Source organism: Triticum urartu, chromosome 7 (assembly GCF_003073215.2).
Source record: "Triticum urartu cultivar G1812 chromosome 7, Tu2.1, whole genome shotgun sequence".
In the NCBI taxonomy this organism is placed as follows: Eukaryota; Viridiplantae; Streptophyta; class Magnoliopsida; order Poales; family Poaceae; genus Triticum; species Triticum urartu.
The window spans coordinates 185716671-185725083 of NC_053028.1; the positions used below are offsets into that span (position 1 = coordinate 185716671).

Below are 8413 nucleotides of genomic sequence, written 5' to 3' on the forward strand. Positions count from 1 at the left end.
ATGACCTTGAAACATGTGCATCATTTTTGTCAGAGCTTTTAACCTTTTCTAAAAATGATGAACATTTTTTAAAGGCATTTTGGGTTTATTGAAAAGGCTTATGGCTGGCCCTATTTGATTTAGTTTTTGGTGCTAGGGTTTGTCATCCCCATTTCAACTTTCTGAGAAATTTAACATGATGACATGAATGCCTTAATGCAACTAATGACAAGCAAATTCTAGGGTTGTGACACCCAGAAGACTTGAGGTGCACGTAAGGGAAGCTTCGAGGAGGCCACGAGGTAGGGGGCGTGCCCACCCCCCTAGGGCACGCCCTCCACCCTCGTGGGCCCCTCGTGGCTCCCCTGATGTACTTCTTCCGCCTATATATCTCCTTATACCCTAAAAACACCGGAGAGCACAATAGATCGAGAGTTCCGCCGCCAGAAGCCTCCGTAGCCATCGAAAGTCAATCTAGACCCTTCCGGCACCTTGCCGGAGGGGGAATCCCTCTTCGGTGGCCATCCTTCATCATCCTGGTGCTCTCCATGACGAGGAGGGAGTAGTTCTCCCTCGGGGCTGAGGGTATGTACCAGTAGCTATGTGTTTGATCTCTCTCTCTCTCTCTCTCGTGTTCTTGAGGTAATACGATCTTGATGTATCGCGAGCTTTGCTATTATATTTGGATCCTATGATGTTTCTCCCCCCTCTACTCTCTTGTAATGTATTGAGTTTCCCCTTTGAAGTTATCTTATCGGACTGAGTCTTTAAAGATTTGAGAACACTTGATGTATGTCTTGTCGTGTGTATCTGTGGTGACAATGGGATATCACGTGATTCATTTGATGTATGTTTTGGTGATCAACTTGCGGGTTCCGCCCATGAACCTATGCATAGTGGTTGGCACACGTTTTCGTCGTGATTCTCTGGTAGAAACTTTGGGGCACTCTTTGAGGTTCTATGTTTTGGTTGAATAGATGAATCTGAGATTGTGTGATGCATATCGTATAATCATACCCACGGATACTTGAGGTGACATTGGAGTATCTAGGTGACATTAGGGTTTTGGTTGATTTGTGTCTTAAGGTGTTATTCTAGTACGAACTCTAGGGCTGTTTGTGACACTTATAGGAATAGCCCAACGGATTGATTGGAAAGAATAACTTTGAGGTGGTTTCGTACCCTACCATAATCTCTTCGTTTGTTCTCCGCTATTAGTGACTTTGGAGTGACTCTTTGTTGCATGTGAGGGATAGTTATGTGATCCAATTATGTTATCATTGTTGAGGGAACTTACACTAGCGAAAGTATGAACCCTAGGCCTTGTTTCCTATCATTGCAATACCGTTTATGCTCACTTTTATCACTTGCTACCATGCTGTTTTTATATTTTCAGATTACCAAAAACTATTATCTACTATCCATATACCACTTGTATCACCATCTCTTCGCCGAACTACTGCACCTATACAATTTACCATTGTATTGGGTGTGTTGGGGACACAAGAGACTCTTTGTTATTTGGGTGCAGGGTTGCTTGAGAGAGACCATATTCATCCTACGCCTCCTACGGATTGATAAACCTTAGGTCATCCACTTGAGGGAAATTTGCTACTGTCCTACAAACCTCTGCACTTGGAGGCCCAACAACGTCTACAAGAAGAAGGTTGTGTAGTAGACATCAAGCTCTTTTCTGGCGCCGTTGCCGGGGAGGTTAGCGCTTGAAGGTATATCTTTAGATCTTGCAATCGAGTCTTTTAGTTTCTTGTTTTATCACTAGTTTAGTTTATAAAAGAAAACTATAAAAAAATGGAATTGAGTTTGTCTCATACGCTTCACCTTTTTAATATCTTTCGTGAGTATGATGGAAAGGATAATTGTGCTCAAGTGCTTGAAGAAGAAATCTATAAAATGTTTGGCACTAAATATTTGAATGATGAGCATGATTGCAATGTTGTTAGTATGAATTCTTTGAATATCCATGATGCTAATGATATGCAAAGCCACAAGCTTGGGGAAGCTATGTTTGATGAAGATGATATTTTTTGTCCCCCAAGTTTTGATGAGCAAATTTACTATGATGAAAGCATGCCTCCTATCTATGATGATTATTGTGATGACACGTATGCTTTAAAGAATAATGATAAACATGAAACTTGTCATCTTGATCTTAATTTTCAATCACATGATAGTTATTGTGTTGAGTTTGCTCCCACTATTATTCATGAGAAGACTTTTGCTTATGTGGAGAGTAATAAAATTTCTATACTTGTAGATCATGAAAAAAATGCTTTAGGTGCTGGTTATATTGTTGAATTCATTCATGATGCTACTGAAAATTATTATGAGGGCGGAATATATGCTTGTAGGAATTGCAATAATATCAAGTTTCCTCTCTATGTGCTTAAAGTTTTGAAGTTATGCTTGTTTTACCTTCCTATGCAAGTTGATTCTTATTTCCACAAGTTGTTTGCTCACAAAATCCCTATGCATAGGAAGTATGTTAGACTTAAATGTGCTAGTCATATTCTTCATGATGCTCTCTTTATGTTACAACTAGCGGCGTGACCCGCGCATTTGCGCGGCTAGATTTGTATGTTGTTATTTATGTTTTCGTAGTTATTAGATTTTTAATACCTTTGGCAAACATTTACAATTTGAGAGAAAAATGGTTTTTACCCTTGGAAACTTGCACCATACAAATTATAGTATGTTCTGAATTGTGCTACATTAGCATTGATTATCGCTAAATATATTAGAATGATTGAGAAAGCATGTATGTGTTGTGAAATGTTGTAAGAATGCCATGGAAGCTAGATTCCAAGAAATCATGCTAGGGATGAACCTTGCTCTTAAATGGTCAATTGTTCCGATTCTGGTTCTATATGATTCAATGGTAGCACTGTGTTCTATATTGGACATCACGCTTCTCAAGTCAGAGTTTGGTAATTTAGTCAAGGAGATTAAGAATTTTATAGCGGATAGGGAGATTAAGCCTCTTAAGATTTTAAGAGATCAAAAACGGGTGCTTAAAAAGGATGAAAAATAGGGTCCACACACTGTCTAGCCAATTATGCTCGCATGGTCCATAGCACGGCTTATTGGATGCAGTGTCGACCAGGTTATATCTCTGAGCTTATATTGACTGAATGTAATGCTGGTAACATTCAATAGAACCACCTGATTACCCAAAAAAAAGAGAAAGCATGTATATGTTGTAAAAAATGGTCTAACTTCAGTAAAATCCTTTCGTTAGCCGTATTAGTTTGTTTGTAAGGATCATGAGATACTAATATAAAGGACGGTAATGTGGTTATTGACTTACCTCATTATATGAGTACTCTTGAAGTGTCTCCCTAGCCGATCATTTTTATGTCCCTTCCAATGATTTTAATAATACATGTCTAGCAAATTTATATTTTGGTTTTGTACTTTCTAGATTTAATCATAGTATGAATTAACCAAAAACATGTATCTAGAACTTATAGATGAAATACCCATCGTACTGAACACTGCAATATTCGGTTAGGATACATATGTTCTTTCATATTAATTCAGGTGCATATGACAGGGTATAGTGTATTTTCTTAGTGCAATAACTTTGTTTTTCTTTTCTCCGTGACACTTCTAGAATACTATGAGGTATCGCGATGTTTTTCTCACGGGGGAGAAAGAGTTGCATTTTGTAGTCTTCTAGATTTAGTCAACACACATCGCTATATTACATAACCAAATAATCGTCTATACCTTATAACTGAAATAGTGACGGAATTTGCATTTTGCACTGATATATCCGTCTCATTATTCATTTGCTTTTAAAATTAATCCACGTGCACGTATTTTTTAATTCATGTGCATATGATCGATCATGGTGAGAAGTTTATGCATAGGAAATGTATTATCTATATAGAAGTTAGTTTGCTTTAACTAACTACTCCCTCAATATAGAAATATAAGAGTGTTTAGATCATTACTTTAGTGATCTATATTTGGGTTTGCTTGCACGACATGTTCTTTTTCTATTTTTATCTTTTGTAGGTTTAAATGCGTGGCCCGGGTAGCATGGTTGTCTTCTGTAAAGACTCCTCGATTTGTAGGATATTTTTCTTAACATTTTGGAGGATTAGTTCGTTTAAGGATTTTTCGCTGTACAAATTTACTTTTCATGTGACTCAAATATCTTAGAAAGAATATTTTCTTTTGTTGTGGTGAAATCAAATAAAATTAGATACACATTTTAATCACAAAGAATTTGAGGTAATATGGCATGCCACAATTCTGTGCATGTTGTTTTCTATAATTTATAAAAGTGTGTCGTTATAATTTTATTACTCTTGAGAGTCAAAATACCATAATCATTTCTCTATAGACTTAACTCAATCTGAATAATATGCAAAGAAAAAGGAAACTCTACCGACCGAATGTTCTCTTGGGATCTTTCGGCGCCACGTAATGTCCATTGCTCGATTCTGCGAGCGGCAGCAAACCTATACGCCAAATGAAAACGGCCTGCAATGCACTTGAGGTGTCGCGGTAAACTTAGTCGGGCTGTAAGACCAGATCCCAAATAGAAAATTCAATTTGACCTCATGAAAATCGCATTGATATTGTGCTATTTTTGCATGGATGTTTTTCTCTAAATGCCAACGGCATGATTCTCATACACCTATTTACTATTGACACCCAATTCAATTTGTATGAGGAAAAACCATCATTTTTTTAAATGAGACTACCCTTCATCAGCACGTACGTGTAGACATGGATTTTTTTTTCAGAATTGTGTAGAGATGGATATGCGGTGCCTCCGAGCCAAACTCAGCGTGCTACCCTTCCCAGCCAAAAAAAGAAAACCCAAATTCTCATTCTCCTCCTGTTCCTTTTTCACTGTTCCACGCCTGATCCATAGATTCATCCACATTCGTTGCTAGATCCTGCCAAGGGAGGAGGACAGGGTGAGAAGGGGGATTTGCGGCGGAGTGCGGTGGCTGCATGCTCTCGGCGGCGGCAGGTCCTCCAGCCTGACCACACGTGCCTACTGCTCGCCGCCGCCGTCAGTTGGATGGCCGTGGAGTTGGGCCCCTTTGAACCTGAGCGGTTCCTCTCCTCCAAGTAATCTCTCCTCTTCCCATTCCTTCTCCTCCCTTCCAAGATGCTCGGCCTTCTAGGCTCCAGCAATGGCGCGGATTTTGGTTTTTTATGGAGATTTTCTATGGCTATCAGAAATTTTTCCGTCCATGTGAAAGCGAGTGGCCACACCAAATCCATCCACTGGCCTGCCCGTGCATCACTAAAGCTGGGAAGGAGATGCTCTTGAGGCCAGATCGGACCAAGGCTGGGGCACGCGTTCCAGCCTCAGATTTTGCGCCCCTAGCAGCGAGGTCGTGAGGCAAAGCGGTCGCATGGGAGGCTACTGGAGAATATGATAAATCCGTTTTGCTAAGTGGCGCTGCTCTCCTATTTGTGCCACTGGGCCGAGAGCTGTGCCGTCGGGTTCGATAGCCTTGTTCTTCATAGTGTTCCTCGTCGTCTATGGCATAGTAAGGATGGGTATGACTACCTTACTACTCTCCCAACATCCTTTGCATTCTTCTTTTTCTGTGCACAGTATATATGTACTTTATAAAAAGCTTGTTTGCTTAGTTGATCCGTTAAATTTATTCAAAGATAAGGTTGAGTTACTTAGTTCTTCTGTTTTATTATAATTCAGACAATAAGATTGTACATTCTGACTATTTCTAGGATATAAATTATAGAATTATTTGTCCTGCCATTGATGTGCCTTGCGTTGCTTTAGGGAATTGAGCTTATACTATTTTTTAGTTAACATTCTGCCGAACTTCGGTTACTGTCTCTTCAACACATCCATATTAATTATATGAAGTTTCGTATAGCAAAAAGTGTTCAATATTACATTGTCTTGTAGAGAGTCCACGGGTGGAGGCGTGTTGTGGGCTTGCTACTGCTGTCAGCTTCCACCTATGTAATGTCCTACAACTTTGCATCATTACTACTTGCTGTACACTGGCTGATTCGTCACAGGTATGCTTCCTCCCTGTAGTTTGATAAAAAGGTGTATTCTTTCTATTTGTTGTTACCATATAGTATTAGCAAGTTATATTAATGATATGTGTTTTTAAGACAAAAGAAAAAGGCTTGCATTTATTAACTGAATTTGGTCCATATGTGTTAATTGATATGCAATAGAGTTTTCGCATGTGTTCTAGGTGATGCATATAACACTGGAGCTTTTTTCATTGTTCTCCTCAACTGAAAAGGCTAGACAGAAGAGATGTTACCAAGAACATAAAACTCATTAAAGTGCATGTTTGAATTTTGTAGACCTTCCATAGTAACCATGAATGTAATTAGAAAATGCATGCATGGATTAAATATGCAAATTGTACATTGATGACCTATGGAAAATATCTGAGCCCGAATGGATGAACTGATGATTTAGAACAACTCTTACTAACCTTTCAAATTTCAGAATTTACGGGAATCACTTGTCGCATATGTCATCTTCTACAAAAATACTCTGCAGACAACAAAATAGCTATTGTTACTTTAGGAGTACAAAATAATCTATTAGACTCATTTTGCAGCGATAAGAAATAGCATATAGCATGTTGTACATGAAAAAAATTGTGCAATAGAATTGTAGCGTTGCCTTTCACTTATATTAGACACTCAAAAACTATAGTTATTGTCATAGAAACATAGACTGATTGGAACATATCTAGTAGAATATAGCCTTCAGGTGCATAACTGAAACAACATGCAACAGTACGATTGTCTCTGACCACCCGGATAAATGTATAATAGTCCTTCCATAGTAACCATGAATGTAATTAGAATTATTTCACAAAAAAATGAATGTAATTAGAAAATGCATGCAGGGATCAAATATGCAAATTGTACATTGGTGACCTATGGAAAATCTTAACTCGAATGGATGAACTGATTACTGAGATCAACTCTTACTAACCATTCAAATTTCAGAATTAATGGAAATCACTTGAATTTATAAGGATTCACACACATATCATCTTCTAGGAAAAATCTGCATACAATATAATACTATTGTTACTTAATGACTACAAAAGTAATCTATTATGTTCATTTTTCAACGATAAGAGTTGCATATAGCATCTTGTATATCATAAAAATTCTGCAAACAATAGTAGCTGCTGTTACTAACACATCGTATAATATGTAATCTGTTATATCCTAAATTCAGGACCTTTACGCATTAGTCCTAAGGATAGCAGTTAGCTTGTATACATAAATTTATCCTTTATCAACCTGTAAATCTAACATGCACAATGACCTGGAAAAAAATACCATTGGATTTGGATATACATGTCTTTATACATTTTGTCAAACACTTGGCAAGCATGTCCAAATTCTAACTAAATGTTAGACAGAGGAGGGCTAGGAGTTGATTAAATCTAGAAAGAGGATAGGGCCATGTTTCAAACATTTCTGTTATTACGCCAAGTAATACCTGCATCTGGGGGTCGATTTGGTTCTCTTTATGCCACTTGTAAGTCACATCTTTGGTGGTCATCTTACTATGCTTGTAGACCATGTTGATCTATCCTCTTGCAGACAGTCCTACATGCCTTGATCGACCTATGCATGACACAACTCCAAGATAGCACGATAGCATTCTTCCTGCTTTGCGACATGATTCTTGTCAAGTGTTTCCTATGGACAGGAACAGGATGATGAGACGCGACTGGTTGCTGCTCGGGAGGCGGAATCTTCAAAACCTAACCGATTGAGGAGAAGATCTTGTGGAGACTGGACACAGAAGGCATGGCTTCGAGGTTTTAGTGGCGCTGTAGGATGTGAGCTGCAGCCACACAGGACAGGATGAATAGTGCGGCCCTAGAGTAGACCATCAGAAACCCTAGAACTGGGCTGCTCGAGAGGCATAGTTTTGGCGTTTCGGTGGATCTATAGGAGGTGAGCTTTAGTTGCACAGGAGGAATAGCTCGGCCCTAGGGCAAACCATCAGAAACCCTAAAACCTGGGCAGACCATCAGAAACGCTAAAACATGGACTGCTCGAGAGGCATATGTCTTTGAGGTTCCAATAGAGATGTAGGACGTGAATCAGAATCAGCTTCTAGAGCGTACATCTCTTTTGTATGCAACATGTCAGGATCTTTTTTTACCATATTGATGCATGTACGTGAAGCTTTTTTTGAAGTGGCCCGTACGTCAACCTAACTCTTCCTACCTTTTTTTACGTGATGACGCTTCCTTGCCTAGTCGTTTTTTATGTGCTAACGCTTCCTTGCCTAGTCTAATTACAATGGATGGGCTGTATATGTGACAACGTCATAGTCCGATATGTTGGTACATACACATTAATATGTTACGTAAAAACCTTTAAATCTCAGCCATTATTATTTTGATCAGACGGTGTA

General features: G+C 38.8%; 1 long non-coding RNA gene across 1 annotated transcript; it reads left to right on the forward strand.

Annotated features, from left to right (window-relative positions):
• The first annotated feature begins 4770 nt into the window (after positions 1 to 4770).
• LOC125518795 lies at positions 4771 to 8192 on the forward strand. Its single transcript, XR_007288122.1, has 3 exons — positions 4771 to 5088; positions 5200 to 5526; positions 5903 to 8192. It is a non-coding gene; the product is annotated as an uncharacterized LOC125518795 (long non-coding RNA).
• The last annotated feature ends 221 nt before the right edge of the window (positions 8193 to 8413 follow it).